At 45.8% G+C, this 21,047-nt stretch overlaps 1 protein-coding gene across 4 annotated transcripts in view; it reads left to right on the top strand.

Annotated features, from left to right (window-relative positions):
* The window catches only part of LOC138517023 (zinc finger protein 271-like), a 141,969-nt gene that overhangs the window by 56,955 nt on the left and 63,967 nt on the right, over positions 1-21,047 (top strand). For 2 of the 4 annotated variants that reach the window (XM_069632533.1, XM_069632532.1), the window contains exons 1-2: positions 4,118-4,211; positions 16,858-16,995. The exons of 1 other annotated variant lie outside the window; for it this stretch is intronic. The gene's annotated coding sequence lies outside the window, so the exon portion shown is untranslated. Of the gene's footprint in view, positions 1-4,105; positions 4,212-16,857; positions 16,996-21,047 lie in introns of those variants that run through there. One more of the 4 variants, XM_069632531.1, reaches the window with a different exon arrangement.

Genomic DNA, 21,047 nt, shown 5'->3' on the forward strand with positions numbered 1-21,047 from the left:
CTGTGGTATGATTAGGTGCCGTGGTGGTGCTTGCTGTGCCTGTCTTGCCCTCCTCCTCCTCCCCCTGCGTCTTCTTTGTGCTGCCTGTTGTTGTTGCAGCTGCAATCATGTCCTCCAGCCCATGTAATGCTGCTAGTATTGGAACCATCTTGGTATTGGAAGGGGTGTGTGAAGGGGTGTGGTGTTCTCCTTTTGAGCTGCCACAGTCTCCATTGCCTCCACCTGTGCTGATTGTGTCCACCTGTGGCAGGTGGGAACACTGCTCAGTTCTCTTAACGTGTGGTTCGCGATGCCGGTATTTGCACCATGGCGGTAAGGGGTTTGGGGGGCTTTACCATGCCGCTATTGGCGTGTCCGCTCAACTTGTGATGCTGTGCTAATAGCGGCATGGCGTAATTTACGGGATGGTGGGTCGTGAGCACGCGGACTGCCCGCTATTAGTGGCACCGTACTTAGCGGTGCCGCTAATAGCGGTGTGTCGGGTCGTGATTCGCATGGGGATTTAACGTTACCGGTATTTTATTACCGGTAACGTTAAATCCCTACCGCCTACCGTGTAATGAGGCGCTAAGTATAAAAGATGAGCACCTTTTATGTCTAAGAATCTGTAACAAAACAAGCCCTAAACAGCAGATTACAATAGAAGATATCTTTCAACTATGTGATTGCAATTTGTCTGGTCTAATTCTGTTCAGTTTTGCAAACTGAAGTCTATATTTGCCTTTCTGAGTTCATGTTGCATTGTATTCAAATGATAGTATAATGAAAACGGGGGTAGGAATGCGCTTGACACTGTTAAACTAAAGTAAATCATCAGTCTTGCTGAATACAATGTTTTTAATAATAAAGCTTTCTTTGAAGAACAGCCGACACGTGTTTCGACACTTAGGTCGTTTTCAAGGCACACAAAACTAAAGATCATCAATTAGCTGGTTATATCCGGATCAAAATATTGAAAAAGTTCCCATCACTTGGGAAATATGGCGAAATGCAAAAGAACAAGGTACTAGTTGCCGTATTGGCCGACTGAATTATATAGCTCGGATATAACCAGCTAATTGATGATCTTTAGTTTTGTGTGCCTTGAAAACGACCTAAGTGTCGAAACACGTGTCGGCTGTTCTTCAAAGAAAGCTTTATTATTAAAAACATTGTATTCAGCAAGACTGATGATTTACTTTAGTTTAACAGTGTCAAGCGCATTCCTACCCCCGTTTTCATTATACTATTGTTAATTGTTGCCAGCCTTTGTGGATGGGTTGGTGGGTACGGAATTGCTGCTAGAGACGCCTTTTCTGAATATAGTAGTGATAAATAGCGCACAAGTATTCTGTTTGTGACTCCACACATTTTCTTGTCATTGTATTCAAATGAGAATGTCAAAGTATTCGGCAAGAGCCGAATAGCAAGAAACAATTCGACCAGAGCCGAATAGCTTTTTTTTCAGCCGGAATTCAGCCGAATACTTATTCGAAGTGCGGTAAACCCCTACTAGCGACTTGGGTTTTGCTGGAGCTTTTAGTTTGCAGGGTTTCAGGATTAGAAGGACATTGCCTGGAATTTTGCCGCCATTTCAGAGCTCATCGTAGAATCTTGGGCACCCAGTACGGCGAGGAGGTATTGGGCGGCCTGGGGAGTGTGGCACAGATGGTGCATGGAACACAGTCTTTGTCCCATTTTGGTACCTCTGGCAGAGGTATTGAGTTGTTTAGCTGAGTTTTCTCAAGAAGGTAATGTGTTCAGAATGATAGGCGTCATTAGATCAGTGATTTTCCATGGGCCACAAACTCTGCTAAGGAAACCCAGTAGGGGAGCACTCGGCGGCATGTAGACTAATAAAAGGGATACAAGGATACAGACAGCCTTGTGGATGATGCAGAGGGATTTTTATTTAATCAGAGCAGCAAGCAGGAGCCAGAGAATACTTTTTAGTGCAGGAGAGATGCGGTTCCTGGGCTTAAGTCCAAGGATAAGTCTTGCTGCCCTATTCTGATTTAGCTGGAGAGGTCGCAGAGTGGAAGATGGTAGATTCGGGAGGAGGCTATATCAGTAGTCCAGCCTAGAGAGAACTAGGGCTTGGGTCACATTGAGTCTCTGAGGGAAAGTAAGAAAAGGTAAAATTCCTTTGAGGAGGAAGAGCTGAAAGTGGGAGGAAGGCGAGAGAGGAGTCAAAGATGACTCCAAGGTTTCTGGCTTCAGTTGAAAGCGCAGGTGGCGAGTCCAAGGAGGAAGGCCAGAGTGAGGGTAAAAAGGAGGGAGCAGGGTTCCCGATGGGAAGATCTCAGTTTTACAGGCGTTGAGGCAGAGATCGTTGGAGGCGCACCAGGACTGGATGGCAGATAGGCAGTCAGGGGTGATGTAGGGTGCAGAAGGGTCAGCAGGGAGCTTGAAAAAGAGCTGTGTGTCATCTGCTTAACACTGGAAGTTGGAGGAGAAGGAGGCGATGAGGCGTGCAAGGAGATCAAGGTAGATGTTAAAGAGCCAGTGGGCGAGTACATACTTGCCAACATTCTGTGACCAAAAAGATGTAGGATTTTTCAAGTGTGAAAAATAATAATTCCCATAACAATGACGTCACAGGAAAATACAAAGCATACAAATTGCACAACATGGAAAGATGTTGAAATGTTAAAAATGTATAATTCTGAATGCTAACACCAAATTGTCAGCAGGTGCTGTGTGACGGTGTTACACTCTGCCACTTGCTTTCACTGCTGGTTCACCCAAGGGTTGTACCCAGTGGTGGAAATGGAAAAAATGTGGTGGGGATTCCACAACACAAAGGCGGGGGAGGAGTGCCTGAGGGGGCGTGGTCTAGAGGGGGCGGGTCTCAAAGTGGACATCCAGCAATGCTGGAGTACGTTAATAAAAAAAAAAATGCCCGCAACGGCAGCATTGTCTTTTCCGCCGGCTTTGCCACTGGCTTGCTGCATTGTGCATTACACACCAGTGCCAAAGGCACGGTAAAAGGCAATGCTGCCATCGCAGGCGTTTTTTTAAAAAAAAAAGTTTTCCAGCACGGTTCATGGTCTTGGGTGGATGACTCTGGGCGGATCCCGAGATCCGGCTCCATATCTGGTGCCGGATCTCGGATCCACCGAGAGCCGGCCCAATGACCAGCACGGCAAGAGTGCAAGACAGAGTCACGCAGCTGTCAGGTCAGTGGATTGGTCTGAGTGCAATCAAAGTAATCACCTGCCAGTCCACTGTATACACAGACTAATTAATATGTTGCATGCTCTGTCCTGGAGCTTGCCTTAGAATCACATAAATTACTTGCCACTGTAAAAAGCAGAAGGATCTGTCACTGAAATCTGTAGGCGGTAGGACTGCTTAAAAGCAGTAGTCTACTGCCTAAATCTGTAGGGTTGGCAAGTATGTGAGTACAGAGCCTTGGAGGACACCATAGGTGGAGAGGGAAGGAGGAGAGGTGCACAGGATGACTTGGGAAAAGCGGTTACAGAGGAAAAAGGTCAGCCAATCCAGTGCCTGTATTCTGAGATACTGAGGGTATCCTGGAGCCTTTGTATGAGAATAGAAAGGTTGATTGAGTCAAAGACAGAGGAGAGATGGAGAAGGATAAGGACAGCTGGGTCACATGGTCACTTACATACGACATGGGCACGAACCCTGGAAGGTACTAATATTATCCTAAAGGGGTGGCACACCCACACCACACCACATCCCTCTTAACTCAAATACTTTTGGCGGGTGTCATTCATCCACCAAGCTACTGTACTCTCACCCATATAAAATGGGGTGTTTGATTCAATTTTGCAAGAGCAAAAATAAAGCTGTAATCATACTTTTTTTATTTAACATGTTTCTACAAAGCTCATGTACATGTTGTTGGGTTGGTTTATTTACGGATTTGTTGACGTTTGAAGTAATGTCTATAAAAGCACGTGTTTTACATCGGAACTGTACCGTAGCCCCGGCTACTCTGATGGATGTCACCCCCACACCCCCCCTTCCCTTCCCGAACAGATTCCAGCGGTTCCCGTTTCCGGCCGTGATGGCGTGGGCGGGGCCTGTTTCCGTCTTGTCTTTGCTTGCGGTCGGGCTTGTTCCGGAGTGTGTCACGTGCTGCTGAGGGGGGCGTGTCCTGGGTATTCCCCATTCGCTGTATGGGCGCTTTGTATGGCTGCCTAGCCCCGCCCCCCTCGGCACCTGGTCGTCCCAGCAGGAGGGCAGCAGCGAGTGGGGTGCAGGTGAGGAAACCTTGGGGTGCCCTGGACAGGGCAGGGGGCCTGGTGGGCGGCTAGTAGGCACGTGGGGCTGCACTGTGGGAAAGCACACAGCTCCCTTGGCATGACGAGTAACCGAAGCAGGTTGCCAGGATTATTTATTTATTTGTTGTACATGGTCGGGCAGGGCCTGGCTCCATAGCTCTGCTCTTTTGCAGGCCTTGCTGTGTGACAGGCTCAGAGGTGCATTATGTCTCACCTTTTGCCTCACCAGTGAGATATCCACTGGATCCCTACCTGGGGCTTTAAGTGCTCAAGCTCAGAAATATGGTTTTGAGGCGGGGCCCTGCTGGGGGCACCCTATTGTCCCCTGCGTACCCCTTGTAGTCCACTGGATCCCTACCTGGGGCTTTAAGTGCTCAAGCTCAGAAATATGGTTTTAAGGCGGGGCCCTGCTGGGGGCACCCTATTATCCCCTGTGAACCCCTGTCGCTACAAGACAGGGCTTTTCTCTAAAGCCTGAAGCTCTCATGTGCAAGAGCCTCATATCTATAATGGTGGCGCAGGCACATGCGAGGCATCTCTTTAATCAAAAGCTGGATGTGGGCTGGTGCCACTGTTATAGAAGAAAAGGTGAGGCTGCTAGAAACCAAGGCATTTTTGTCTAAAGCCTGAAGCTTTCATGCACGAGAGCCTCATATCTATAATGGTGGTGCAGGCACCTGCAAGGCATCTCTTTAATCAAGAGCTGCCCGTGCCACTGTTATAGAAGAAAAGGTGAAGCCACTGGAAGCCGAGGCCTTTTTTCTAAAGCCTGAAGCTCCCATGTGCGAGAGCCTCATTTCTATAATGGTGGCGCCGGCACCTGCGAGGCATCTCTTTAATGAAGAGCTGCCCGTGGGCTGGTGCCACTGTTATAGAAGAAAAGGTGAGGCCGCTTGAAGCCAAGGCCTTTTTTAATAAAGCCTGAAGCTCCTGCTGGATCGCAGGAGTTTCAGACTTTAGGGAAAAAGGCCTCGGCTTCCAGCTGCCTCACCTTTTTAGCCATAATGGTGCTGCTGCCCCTCACCAGGGATCCCTTTAGCTAAAGGGATTCCTGGCGAGGGGCAGCACCACGATTAAGGGTGGAAACATGTGGCGCTGTCCCCGGGAGGTACACCTTTATGTAATAGATGCAGAGATCTCTACAAAGGGCTCCCTGGCAGGGGTGCCTGCAGCCCTAAAGCCAGGGCTTGTCAAGGGGGAGTTGCCTAAAAAGCCAGCAGGCTTCCCCCTCTTAGGCAACGCCCCCTTGATGAGCGTAGGCCCGTTTTCCCGTGCCATTTGGGGCACTATCCCTACCTATACAACGTATGGAACATTGGATTGCGACAGGGCTGTATCCTTGCACCAATCCGTACAGAGCTGACATCGACAGATTTGGCGATAATTCCAGCTGCCTACCAGTAAATGTAGGTTCTTTTGCATTGGTTGGCATTCACTAACCATTAACTTATTTGTTTATCCCGCCCCTTTGTCTACAGAGGACATTGAACATGTTTGCGATATACGCTGAATTAAACAATTTAAAAATGAATGGCACAAAGTCAAAAATGATTATTTTAACTAAGAAACGGTTCCCCAAGGTCTATCGTGGATGGTTGGTAACACTAGGCTGGACAGAGTGGACGTTTTGACATACCTGGGTTACACTATATGCTATCCTTCCTGCAGGTTAGTCCAAGAACAGAGATTGAGAGAGAAGATCAAACCCTTGCAGGCCCAGTCACGCACATTTAGTGGCGTTTGTTTTCGGTGTTACTATTAATCAACTTTTACACCGAAAGATTGTTCCGGCCTTGACTTATAGCTCGGGCATTATGGTTCCCGATCCTGTGGGGGGAGGGTAACACCCTCTACGGAAGAGGACTCTCGTGCTTTGGAAAAAGCTTTCAATATTTGCGAGGTATGTGGGTGAAATTCCCTCCACAGGCACACTGATTGAAACAAAGTTTATTAAGATCCTATGATAGCCCACTGGCTCAGCAACAGCAATCTCATCAACTGACTTTCAGCATTTTTTCCCTAGCCTTCTGTGTTCCATGTTCAATATTCCACGCAAGGTTACGCACGGAACATGCGACAAGGAACACAGAATGCTACACACCTCCCCTCTTTACACAATGATACAAAGAAGAAATACAAGTTCAACCAATTTGCTGCAATTGAAACAAAGCAAAGGCTAGTGATAATAAGAATATATACAGAACCGAACGTAACAACAAAAGGGAAATTTAAGGAGAAAAACAAACATAGGGAAAAGTTTGGTCCAGAGCTCTAAAGCCAAAGATGGTTTAATAAAACATTGTAGCAAAGATTAACTGTATAAACTGAACCTGGTGTTTTATTGCTCAGTACATAAAGATTTTAAGGAAAGGAGAGACTTCCTAATGTTGTAATTGGTTATTTATAACGCGCTTAATACCTAGAGGTTTCTAAGCGTGGACCCGGGGCTCGAACCTGTATTGCTTCCAAGACGAGCGCATTGCTCCTGAGCTGACAGGTTGGAAACTACCCCTCTGCTCAACTCACATAGTATCTCAGATATGAGGGTTTACCACAAGCACGTTTCGTGCAAGCTACACCAACCCTCTCTTCAATGGTTTTCTGATCCTCAGGGCTGAAGTTTATCCCTCTATTTCCACTTTCTCTTGTGGTATTGATATTCTCGAGTATGCCCTTCGCACATTTGCACTCCCTGTTCACATTCCACACCCTGCCGTCCAAAACTCTGACAGTACCATGAAAGCTTGCTAGTACCTGTATGGGCTCCGAACAATCCACATACATTCCAGCACCCGAGTGAGGAAGTTTAATCCGATCCCAATCACCCACTTTGACACAGCATTTTTTAGCTTCCTTCCTAATGTCAAAACGTAGCTTGTTATTCAACGGTCTGTCAGAAATATTGTTCTCAACCATTTTAAAATGACTGTCCTTTTTACAAGCCCAACCCAACCATGAAGGACAAACCCTTGTATTGGGTTTTCTCCCCCTCAGCATTTCAAAAGGGGAAATACCAGTGGTGGCATGGGGTGTGAACCTATGTGCAACGACTGTCTCTTCAGCGGCCCTTTTCCAATCTCCATTCGTAGCAACAGCACCCTTAATGCTATTCTTAATGACTTTATTGAATCTCTCGACAATTCCATTGGTCTCAGGATGATAAATGGCGCTGGTGTTATGCTCTACTCCAGGGGTGCACAACTGATTTTGACAGGGGGCCGAAAGTACCTTACATGATGGCTATAGTGGGCTGAAAAGTAAATGGTGGTGGGGCGGTAGGCGGGGCGTGGCAGGAGGCTTTTTCAACCCCCAATTTGTATTAAAGTTTAGTTTAGTTTAGTTTTTTATTTATAATGCGCACCAGAGCCAGGGGCATCAGGGCACAGAAGATAAGGAATGATATGTTCAGCTTAGTTACAGGGTACATGGATACATGAAATGCAGGACGAAATATACAATAGCACATCAGTATATACAGTGTAAATTACATGGTCAAATATCATAGAATTAAAGTGAGCGCAATGCATCAGGAGGGGAGTCCAAGTGGACTAGCACATAGTAAGCGAATCAATAAGCAGAGAGGAAGGCGTGAATGAGGAGCATCACGAGGGTGTTAGTCAGAATGATTATTTATCATTTTCTTTTAGCCTCTTGGTCAAATTCTGTCTGAATTTAGAGAAGGGCTGGGGTTTTCTGATACCAGGAGGTAGGGAGTTCCACAGTTGCGCAGCTTTAACTGGGAAACTGTGTCCTCCGATAGTAGAGTGTCTGAATCGTGGTACTTGGAGGCAGTTAGAGTTGGCTGTTCTAGTCGGTCTGGACGATGTTTTTTTTACAGATTCTGTCCGTAAGGTATGGCGGTGCATTGTTATTAAGGCACTTGTGGGTAAGGGAGGCAATCTTAAGTTTGATTTTATCAAAGGTGGATAGCCATTTGTGTTCTCTCCTTGTAGAAGAAATATGCTCATTTCTGTTGAGCTTAAGTGCTGCTCTCAGGGCATTATTCTGGAGAACCTGTATTTTATGGATAGTCTGTTTATTCGCTCCAATGTAGAGTGCGTTACAGTAATCCAATTTGGAGAGTATGAGGGCTCTGGAGAGCGTAAGGCAGCTGTCGGTGGAAAGGAATTGTTTACTGGCTCTGATAAGTTTGCATGTGTATACGGTAGCAGAGGCTAAGGAGTTGACTTGTTTAGAGAAGTTCAGGGTGGCGTCTAGGTAAAAGCCTAGGGTCTTCACTTTCTTTGCTACTTTTATGTTATTGCCATCAATGGTGAAGTTGGCGTAATCTAGGCTAAGTTTGGATATGTGGGTCGGGGTGCCTAAAATAATAAGCTCGGTTTTGCGTCATTCAGGCATAGTCCATGGGTGGCCATCCATGCCTGAACGATGCTATAAATTCTATTCACCAAAGCCAGATCAATGGCGTAATCTCCTGAAAGCGGAAGGAGGATTTGGGTATCGTCTGCATAATTCGTGTAGGCGTTACCGAAGTGGTCCATTTCGTCGAAGAGGGGCTTAGTGAATACATTGTAGAGTGTAGGTGACACACAGGAACCCTGTGGTACACCACAGGTTATAGGGATAGGGTCTGCTGAGGCCGAAGAAGAGAAGACTCTCATGGTCCGGTTGCTCAGAAAGGACTCGATCCAGGTTATAGCCTCCTTAAAGAAGTGAGCTGCGGAGTCTAGGTGGCTGCATAAGACTTTGTGGTCGACCAGGTCAAATGCAGCCGAGAGGTCTAGAAGGAGGAGTAAGGCTGCTTGGCCTTTGTCTCTGAACTCATCTATTTGGGCCTTAAGATCAATTAAGGCCGTCTCCATGCCATGTTGAGGGCGGAATCCAGATTGACGAGATCCTAGTAGGAGGTTAGATTCCAGGAAGTTCTGTTTTTGAATATAGGCCTCTTTATCTACATTTTTTAGAAGAAATGGGACAGTCCTGATGGGCCTGAAGTTCGTGGGAATGGCAGGGTCAAGGGTTTGCTTTTTCAGTAATGGCAGTACCCAGGATACTTTCAGGTTGTTCGGGACAGTACCGGTAGCGAATGAGGAGTTGATAAGTTTAGTTATGAAGGGCGAGAGTTCTCTCGCCGCATCCTTAATAAATTGTGCCGTGCATTGGTCACCTTTGCAATTGACCTTCTCCCCCTCAATGGTCGATACTTTAGAGAAGCTAAAGCGTGTTTCTTGTTTATAATGTGATGGCGGGGCTACACTCTGAGGCGTTTGAGGTGCTAGAGAGGCTTTTTTGTGGGCAATTTTGGTTTGTAAATTGGCGACTTTGTTGGATAAGGCGTGTTGGATGCTGGAGCACCACTTTTTATCTTTGATGTAGTTTTCTTGTGGTACAATGGGTGTTTCCAGTTCTTTCAGAATACTGAACAATTCTTTGACACTAGATTTGGATTGAGATATTCAGTTGTTATAAATCTCCTGTTTGGCTAAGAGGATGTCGTTCTTATATTGGGTTGAGACCTTAGTAAGGTTTAGTTTGTTTTCTGCTGATGGGGAGAGTCTGCCAGCAGTTTCAAGTTGTCTTTTAAGTAGTCTAAGGTTTTTTAAGTGAGGTGTGAACCAGGAGTTGAGGTGTTTTTTGGGTTTGCTATTCCTTAATTTGAGCGGTGCGATAATGTCAAGGGCTGAGTTCATGACTTCGTTGTATTGTTCGACTAGCGAGTTTGGGTCCTTATAGTCCGGTACAGAATTGAGTTTGGGTATTATGAGGGACAGCAGTTTTTCAACTGTCAAGAGTTTTTTGTTCCTCGTAAGTGAGGGTGGGGCAAGCGAGGACTGGGCCGTGGCTAGGTTGGTTGCCAATGTGAACACTAGGAGATGGTGGTCTGTCCAGATCTGGGGAGCAATAGACGTGATATTTACCTCGCAGTTATATTCTGCTATCCAGTTGAGGATTCGACCTTTGTTATGCGTGGGTGAGTTAACTTTCTGGGAGAAGCCAAGCTCTTTCAGAGTCATAGCAATGGCCGTGGAATGGGTATCCTTAGTATCGTTGTAACCTAGGTTAAAATCACCTAGCACTAGTGTTTGGGAGGCGTTTTTTAGATTATTGGACAAGGGCGTAGAAATATCTTCCGAGAAGGTTCCAATGGGACCTGGTGGTCTATAGATAAGAAAAATGTTTAGTGTTTGTAAATTGGCAGTGGCGATTTTGACCGTGAGGCGTTCACAAGATTTCATAGTTGGTGTTGTGACAATTCTCATGTCTAGGTTAGTCTTGGCTATAATTGTTATTCCTCCCCCTCAAGAGATATGTCTATCTGCTCGCAGGATAGTATAGTTATTGGCGACTGCCAGCGACAGGGCGGGGCCTGCCGCGTCATGTAACCAGGATTCTGAGATGGCCAAGAACTCCAGATTGTCGGTTAGTTTAATATCCGATATTTCGGTTGCATGGGCAAGTAGGTACCTAGCATTTATGAGTGCTCTTTTAAGGTTAGGTCGGAGGCTTTCTGATGTGGGGATGCTGCTAGGACTATCTTTGGTCGTCCGTTTAGTACGGTTCAGTGTTTGTCTTTTGTGACTGGTGAGACTATTGTTGGGCTCTGCAGTTGCTTTCTGGAGTAGGCACTTTTTTAGGTGGTTTAATTGTTACATTTTCTTAGCTGGTAACTCATATAGTTTGGACAGGCGATCGCGCAATTTTAGTGATACTACATAGTATCTGTACGGTCGAGTATTCTTGATACTGGCTCGTTTTGTGTGCTGTTCTATACTTTTGTGTGTCTCGCATTGTAGGGCAGAAGAGAGTGTTGGGAGGGGTCGTAGTACAGGAGAGCATCATGGCGTTCGTTTTAGAGTCGCAGGCTGTTAGTCTGTAATGCTAGTATGAGGGAAGAGGCAATATAGGGCGTTGACCAGGCTATCTTAGAAAGGGTACCTGTTGGGAGTTTACCTGGACTGTGAATGTACATCCTGGTAAAGGGTAGTAGGCAGTCCTAGGTGAGCCAGGTGGGCTACTAGTCGGCTGATTCCAGGACAACACACTATAGGCTATAGGGATAGGTAGGCAGTGGCAGGTTCCTGAGACAGAATCAAAATCAATCTAAATGCAACTTTGCTATTGTAGTCACTAATAGATTGGTAATAGCTGCTTACATACAGTCAAAATGTGACTTTGCTACTACAGGCAAAAAATGGTTGGCAGTGGCTAATTACTAAAACAGATGCAAAAACAATCTAAATGCAACTTTTCTATTGTGGTCAAGAGTAGAATGGTAGTGGCTGTTTACACCGTCTATATGCGACTTAACTACTATGATCAGGACTAGGTTGACAGTGGCTAGTGAAAGGGGCACACATTTAGGTTTGCAGTGGGGTTTAGAGGTCACATGGTAGGCATGTTGCCTGCTTTTAGGTGAATAAGATTAAGTTGAGTACGGGGGAGATTGGGGCAGAACCATACGAGACCTAAGAAGCTGATCACTGTGATTAGGCAACCGGAGCGCACGCGTGCTGACTAGTGGTTAGCATGCTGAAGCGGGTGGCCTATAGCTGGACAGGCTATTGTGATAGCGCTGGTAAGTTAACTGCGTAGGCTAAGTAACAATGGCAAGGCATAGGAACATTATGGCTGAGATAAATTAGACACGTGCAATACTGAGTGTTCTAGTGTAGTTAGAAGTCGCAAGCAATGCACAAAGCTGGTTGGATACTAGAACAGATAATAGGTCTAGGTAGTGTCAGCAGCTGAGAGGCAGCTGCAGCGTGTGGGAGGCAAGCAAGCATGCAGTCTGATGTATATAGTGAGCATGGGTCATGCAGAGAGTTAGTAACATTCACATGCATAAAAAGGGCATATACCATACAAAAGTCATTGGAGTCCAAAATCGTAGGAAGGACATGGGCCATGCCATGAATTCAGTAGTGGGCTGTGCTAGCTTTTGGGGTTCGGGGGGCTTTACACAGTGTCACAGTAGATATAAGCCGTGTGGTAGTTGGCACAACTGCAATTATCCAGGTATGGATTTCGGTGTGACAGGGGTTGCGTACACATTAAACAGCGGTCATACAGCCCTAGAAATATTGTGGCTGTGTGAAAGCGAGGCAGCCTATGTGCAACAGATTGGGCTACCAAACATATGCAAAAGCGTTCGAAATTAGACAAGATAGTATTATAACATTTGTAAGGGTAACTACAGTTGTGAGGTGCAAATTAAGTTTATACATGTAGCTAGTATTGATAGATGGAGTGCAGGCAATGCAGAAGGGAGGCACCCGGAACAGGAACCGCTAAAGTTTGAGGGCCCTGCAGGTGTGGACATCAGGGGTAAGCGTTTGGGCAGGGGGACGTGGCACTGGTCACTGGAAGGCCCTGGACAGGCTCAGGACAGGAAGCCTTGGTAGGCGGGCCGGCGAATCGGCTCGCCGGTACGAACGTAGCATATATTGAAAGCTTTTTCCAAAGCACGAGAGTCCTCTTCCGTAGAGGGTGTTACCCTCCCCCCACAGGATCGGGAACCATAATGCCCGAGCTATAAGTCAAGGCCGGAACAATCTTTCGGTGTAAAAGTTGATTAATAGTAACACAGAAAACAGAAACGCCACTAAATGTGCGTGACTGGGCCTGTAAGGGTTTGATCTTCTCTCTCAATCTCTGTTCTTGGACTAACCTGCAGGAAGGATAGCATATAGTGTAACCCAGGTATGTCAAAACGTCCACTCTGTCCAGCCTAGTGTTACCAACCATCCACGATAGACCTTGGGGAACCGTTTCTTAGTTAAAATAATCATTTCTGACTTTGTGCCATTCATTTTTAAATTGTTTAATTCAGCGTATATCGCAAACATGTTCAATGTCCTCTGTAGGCCAATGGGGTGGGATAAACAAATAAGTAAATGGTTAGTGAATGCCAACCAATGCAAAAGAACCTACATTTACTGGTAGGCAGCTGGAATTATCGCCAAGTCTGTCGATGTCAGCTCTGTACAGATTGAATCATTTAGGTGCAAGGATACAGCCCTGTCGCAATCCAATGTTCCATGAGGAATGCTCCAGCCAATCCTCAGGCAGCGTCACTGGGGCTGAACCTCTGCAAGTGAGGTGAGGCAGCTCTGAAATTACGGGCGGCCATTTTGAAAGGGGGAATCCCTCGTGGTTTGCAGGCACACTGGGGCAAAGTTGGCAAGTTATACAGCAGTTTCAGGCTGTGCATGTGTTAAACACATGGAAAAAGAATACGTGTTTGAGGTGTAACGATTTTTACTTGTATTTCAAACTTACATTTTGTACTACACATTTTCCATTGTTATAATTTATTTCTATTTAGTTATTGTATATCGTCTGTTTAATTAAATTATATATATTTTATTGACCCTTGATTGGACATTCCGTTATTTTGGACTGCTATACTTTGCTCTTTGGGTTGCCCAAGAAGAGTATGGCCTTTGTTGAGTCAGGTTTCCTCAAAAAGCAAAGGATGTACATCTCCAAACTGTGCCTGTTTTAGCTTTATTATTGGGTTCACTCTTGAGTGCAACTCTATGCCCCATGGCCCCCACCCCCCAACCAAACACTATGCCCCATAGCCCCCACCACTCAACCAAACACTATGCCCCATGGCTCCCACCCCTCATGCAAACACTATGCCCCAAGACACCCACCCCTCATGCAAACACTATACCCCAAGACACCCACCCCTCAAGCAAACACTATGCCCCATGGCCCCCACTCCCCAACCAAACACTATGCCCCATGGCTCCCACCAACCAAACACTATGCCCCATAGCCCCCACCACTCAAACAAACACTATGCCCCATGGCTCCCACCCCTCAAACAAACACTATGCCCAATGGCTCCCACCCCTCATGCAAACACTATGCCCCAAGACACCCACCCCTCATGCAAACACTATACCCAAAGACACCCACCCCTCAAGCAAACACTATGCCCTATGGCCCCCACTCCCCAACCAAACACTATGCCCCATGGCTCCCACCCACCAACCAAACACTATGCCCCATAGCCCCCACCACTCAAACAAACACTATGCCCTATGGCTCCCACCCCTCAAACCAACACTATGCCCAATGGCTCCCACCCCTCATGCAAACACTATGCCCCAAGACAAACACCCCTCATGCAAACACTATACCCCAAGACACCCACCCCTCAAGCAAACACTATGCCCCATGGGCCCCGCCCCAACCAAACACCATGCCCCATGATACCCACCCCTCACCAAACACTATGCCCCACGTCACCCACCCCCAACCAAACACTATGCCCCACGACACCCACCCCTCAAGCAAACACTATGCCACAAGACACACACCCCTCAAGCAAACACTATGCCCCATGGTGCCCACCCCCAACCAAACACTATGCCCCATGGCCCCCACCCTAACCAAACACTATGCCCCATGACACCCATTCCTCAAGCAAACACTATGCCCAAGACACCCACCCCTCAAGCAAACACTATGCCTCAAGCCCCCCCCTCAAGCAAACACTATGCCCCATGACACCCACTCCTCATGCAAACACTATACCCCAAGACACCCACCCCTCAAGCAAACACTATGCCCCAGGGCCCCCACTCCCCAACCATACACTATGGCCCATGGCCCCCACCCCCAACCAAACACCATGCCCCATGATACCCACCCCTAACCAAACACTATGCCCCACGTCACCCACCCTCAACCAAACACTATGCCCCACGACACCCACCCCTCAAGCAAACACTATGCCCCAAGACACCCACCCCTCAAGCAAAGACTATGCCCCATGGCCCCCACTCCCCAACCAAACACTATGCCCGATGCCCCCCACCCCTCAACCAAACACTACGCCCCACGACACCCACCCCTCAACCAAACACTAGGCCCCATGGCCCCCACCCCTCAACCAAACACCATGGCCCCCACCCCCCAACCAAACACTATGCCCAATGCCACCAAGCATGCACCATGCATACATACTCATACAGACCCCAACCCCTGCATACAAACTAACAAGTATATACCATGCACCCATACAGACCCGAACCCCCACCCCCAACTCAGCACACAAACTCACAAGCATACACCAATACACTATGCACCCATACAGACCCGAACCCCCACACCCCAACTCAGCACACAAACTCACAAGAATACACCATGCACCCATACATACAGACCCGAACCCCCCACCCCCAACTCAGCACACAAACTCACAAGCATACACCATGCACCCATACAGACCCCCACCCCCAACTCACCATACAAACTCACAAGCATACACCATGCACCCATACAGACCCGAACCCCAAGCCCCCAACTCAGCACACAAACTCACAAGCATACACCATGCACCCATACAGACCCAAACCCCCACCCCCCAACTCAGCACACAAACTCACAAGCATACACCATGCACCCATACAGACCCGAACCCCTCAGCCCCAACTCAGCACACAAACTCGCAACCATACACCATGCACCCATACAGATTCCCACCCCCAACTCACCATACAAACTCACAAGCATACACCATGCATCCATACAGACCTGAACCCCCCACCCCCCAACTCACCGAACAAACTCTCAAACATGCATCCATACAGACCCGGGCCCGCAACCCCCGCATCTCAACATACACTGAACGTGCACACAACAACAACAAACATTCAGGCAGACCCGACTCTCTCCATCCCCCCCAGCATCTCAGCATACACTGAACTTGCACACAAACACATTCATCAGGCAGACCCGACACTCACCCCACCCCCGCATCTCAACTTGCACTTATCCCTTCTAAGTGTCAAACCAACTTCCTTGAAAATGTCTAACACCTTACAAAGTCTAAACTCCTGTTCTTCTTTATCCCTTCCATAAACCAACATGTCATCTTGGAAACATAATACCCCTTGCATGTGATGAAACCATTGGTTCATTATACGCTGGAAAACAGCCGTCACAGATATGAGCCTAAAAGGCATTCGCCTACATTGAAATAAGCCTTCAGTAGTAATGAAAACCGTCACATTTCTAGACAGGGGATGCAACACAATTTGATGATATGCAGACTTCAAGTCCAGAGTACTCATCGCTTTGGCACCCTTAATAGTTCCAAGCATTTCTGCTATGTTAAGCAAAGGATGTCTGTCCGGAATTATGCATTTGTTCACACACCTAAGGTGTATACATAACCTAAGTTTTTCGTTAGGTTTGTGAACTATGACTAACGGTGAGACCCATTCAGATGCTTTACCCTTTCTATTACACCTTGAGCTTCCATCTTCTCAAGTTCCTCTTTCTCTGCAGCTCTAATTGCCAGAGGCACTGGTCTCACTTTCTGTACCACAGGAACAGCATCACTTCTCATGCAAATTTTGTGTCTAAAATTCTTTAAATTGCCTAGTTTCTCTCGAAAAACGCAGTGTTGTGCTAATGGCCCGGATGACTTGTCTTGATCTATCGCATGAACTGTTTCTTCAGCATTAGGATTGAGTCTAATTTTAAGTCTCTTTTGATGAGACCAACTCAGAAGCAGGTACATTCCTTGAATTTCATAGTTAAGCAGAACCACTTTCTAAGTTAACTCGCCTTCTACCATAGGCAGCTGGTTTGACATCTACCTCTTTTAATACAATATCCTTCCTCAAACTCTTTTCGATAATAGGCTTGGGTGACAATGTATATTTGGCTGCAGAGGCGATTACCATGTTGATGTTTGTGCCACCAATCTCTATTGTAGCCATCAGTTTCTCAACATCCGTATCTTCATCTCCACCAGATTGACTTCCGAATCATCAATGATGTAAGTGCATTCTTCCAACTCTTCACATAGTTCATCAATGCAATCAACATTCTCCATTTTTGTTATACAACAATTGGTAAAATGTGTTTTCTTATTGCACCTCTTGCATATCTATCTGATGAAAGGACATTTCTCGCTACTGGCTAGATGATATATGCTGTCACAGCGATAACATCTTCTTTTCTCACTCCATCTTTCCTCTCTTGAAATCTAGTTCCTCTGTTCTTTGTTATATTCTCTCTCTTAACACCCACCTTCATTCTGGTCACATTCTTTTCTTTTCTGGTATTTGTGGAATCTCCTCTTTCTTTGTTTCACCTTCAACTCTTCTTTCTAACTCCTTCACATACTTGTTGGTGTGTTCAACTTCTTTGGCAACTCTAAGGACTTCTTCTATGGATGGATTACATTTTGATCAGAGTGCTTCTCTCACTTTGCCATCGTTACGTTCTAACATAAATTGATCCCGTAAAACAAGATTACTGCCAAACTCACATGAAGTGGCTAGGCCTCTAAGGGCCGTAATAAACTGCTCCACTGTCTCTCCAGCTTTGTGTTTCCGTTAACCGAAGTGGTATCTCTCAAGAATAATGCTCAGATTTTTCGTAATCTTTATCTAACATTTGAATACATTTTTCATATTCTGTAATCCCTGATGATTCCGCATCGGACAGAGCAGTTCCTGCTCATAGTTGCCGAGACAGTGTATGAGTAAAACATGTCTTCGTTCAGACCATGTGCTGCAAATACATAATAATCAGAATGTTTTTTCCATCATTTCCAGAGCACTATTGGTTCGCTCTTTATGGTAGCCAGTGAGAACTGTTTCTTGCCTGATCTTTGCTGGGGCAATCTCAGATACTGCACATGTGTAGCCTAATTTGAATATGGCGTCTTGATAGGACATCGCATATTCAAGTTATGAGTCGGATATGAACCAAATATTGGTAAACAATTTGGATGTCGCTGGTATGTTTGTTTTATTTCTAATGCGCTCCAGACCCATAGGTAGAAGGGCGCAGCAGGTAAGATAATGCGAAACTTACATCGTTACAGATTATACAGGATACAGTAAAAGTTATACATATTATACAGGATACAGTAATGGATATTATAGATATTATACAAGTTATACATATTATACAAGACACAGTAATAGTATACAAATGTGCAGGACCATCATCGTGCAGGTCGATGAGTTACATAGAAGATGGTACGCATAACATATCGTGAGACAGAGGAGAGGGACCAGTGTCAGGTCTGGGAATACTATAAACCTATATCTAGTGGTCGTTGAAGATAAGATATTGGATAACATTCCTTCTGAATAGTGGGTACGGCTGATCTGCTCTTAGATTGTTGGGTAATAGATTCCAGGTTTTTGCCGCCTTCACAGGGAAACTAGTCCCACCGACCGTGGTAAGTTTAAATCTAGGTACTACCAGACAGTTAGTGTTGGTAGCTCTAATAGGTCTGATGGAGGTTTTTTTTTGTATTTTGTTCATGAGGTAGCTTGGGGCGGCGTTGTTAAGAGCTTTATGTGTCAAGGAGATAATTTTTAATTGAATTTTGTGGTTTGTAGATAGCCATTTGTGTTGCTGTCTAATGGTGGAGATGTGTGCTCTTTTATTTATGCCAAGCGCTGCTCGCAAAGCATTATTTTGGAGCGTTTGAAGTTTCTGGATGGTAGATTCGTTGGCGCCACTGTAAAGGGCATTACAGTAGTCGATCCTGGAGAGTATAAGTGCTCTAGCCAAGATCATGCAACTGTCATTAGAGAGGAAAGGCTTGCCTGCTCTTATCAGTTTACAGGTGTATGCGGTGGTGGAGGCCAAGGATTTTAGTTGTTTGTCGAATGATAGTATGGAATCCAAGGATTTCCATCAATATTGAAGGAGGAGAATTCCTGACCTAATTTTTTGGTGTTCATATGTGTTCCCAGGATTATCAACTCCGTCTTGTCGTCATTCAAGCACAGGTCATGTATGGCCATCCATGCTTGAACAACGAGATATACCCTGTTCACCAATTCCGAGTCCTTCCTATGATCCCCAGAAAGCGGGAGGAGAATCTGTGTATCATCTGCATAGTTAGTGTAGGTGATACCCAGAAGGTCTAGATCATCGAACAAGGGTTTGGTGAAGATATTGTATAGGGTAGGCGAGACACAGGAACCCTGGGGAACGCCACATAATATAGGGGTAGGATCAGCTGCGGCCGAAGGGGAAAAAACTCTCATTGTTCTTTCGCTGAGGAAGGATTCTAGCCACTTGATGGCCTCAGGAGAGAAATGGGCAGCAGAGTCCAGGTGTTTGCAGAGTACCTTGTGATCGACCAAGTCGAATGCTGCTGAGACATCAAGTAGGAGCAAGAGTGCAGTTCCTCCTCCATCCCTCAGCTCGTCGACCTGCGTCTTTAAATCAATTAAGGCGGTTTCCGTTCCATGAAGTGGACGGAAACCAGATTGTCTTGCTCCTAGGAGCTTATACAAGTCAAGGTGTTTTTGTATCTGAATATAGGCAGCTTTGTCCAATATTTTGAGGAGGAATGGCACAGTGGTAATGGGACGGTAGTTGGTTGGGATAAGTGGGTCTAAGGTCTGTTGTTTGAGAAGTGGGAGCACCCAGGAATGTTTTAAATTGGCTGGGATAGTGCCTGATGTGAAGGAGGCATTGATTAATTTAGAAATAAATGGTGAGAGGTCTCTGGCAGCGTCTTTTATTAACTGTGCTGGGCAAATATCGCCCTTGCAGTTAGATGGTTTGAGTGAAAGAATGATTTTTTCTACTTCTAGTGGGGATGTTTTGGAGAAGTGAAATTTGTTGTTTGCCTCTGGTGGGATACTATGTGTAGAGGTATTAGGGGAGTGCTGAAGGTTGAGCATATCTTTTTTTTTTGTTGTATTTTGGTTTGAAGTGTATTGATTTTATTTGCTAGCGCATTTTGAATATCTGTGCACCAAGTCTTATCCTTGGTAACTAAGTCTGGTGTGGCTATTGGTGACTCTAATTCCTTCAGTATGGCGAAGAGTTCTCTCATGCTAGAATTAGAGTTAGTGATACGTTCATCATAGGACTTCTTTTTGGCAAGGTTCACTTCTTTTTTAAAGTGAGAGGAGATAGAGGATAGTTTTGCTTTATTTTCGATAGAGTGACATAGTCTAGTGGAATTTTTTTTTTCTTCTTTTTACGAGTCGTAAATCTCTCAATTGGAGAGTGAACCATTTGTTAAGGTGCGCTTTAGGTTTGCTTTTTCTAAGTTTGAGCGGGGCGATTTTGTCCAGTGTGTTGAGCATAATCTTGTTATATTCTTCAACTAGAGTACTAGGGTCTAGATTGTCAGATAGAGCGTTTAACGTGGGTAGGATGGCGGGGATGACTTTTTCCGCTGTAATACTCTTTTTGTTTCTGGTTAGACAAGGAGGTGCTAACAATGGGACCGTCGGAGACGGATGGATTACATGGAGTGGAGCAATTAAATGGAATAATTGTAATACTGACTCACGATTGAGAGGAGGCAGGTAGACCTCAGAGGATATTGCTTCTCATTGTAAGGCTTTGCACATTGGTGTATTGGGTTACTTAGCAAGATTGCAAACTGAATGTTACTATAGCCGGTCAAGTGGCACAGCGAGTAGAGCGTTCGCTTTGACATCCGTGCTGAGCCTGCTAACGCAGGTTCTAATCAGCTCAACCTTCAGCACTCCCCTAATACCTCTACACATAGTATCCCACCAGAGGCAAACGACAAATTTCACTTCTCCAAAACATCCCCACTAGAAGTAGAAAAAATCATTCTTTCACTCAAACCATCCAACTGCAAGGGCGATACTTGCCCAGCACAGTTAATAAAAGACGCTGCCAGAGACCTCTCACCATTTATTTCTAAAATGGGTAATAATAAGCAGCGTTCATAGCGCTATATAAATGCCAAATTATTATTATTACATTACTGCTCATCTTTATAATATAAGAGCACCCCTATATTTACACGAATCCAGCAAAAATATGCAGACATATAGCTGCTGTCATATTTCATATGTAGTTTGGCAA

Source organism: Ambystoma mexicanum, chromosome 6q (genome assembly GCF_040938575.1).
Source record: "Ambystoma mexicanum isolate Mex_15411 chromosome 6q, UKY_AmexF1_1, whole genome shotgun sequence".
NCBI classification, from domain to species: domain Eukaryota; kingdom Metazoa; phylum Chordata; class Amphibia; order Caudata; family Ambystomatidae; genus Ambystoma; species Ambystoma mexicanum.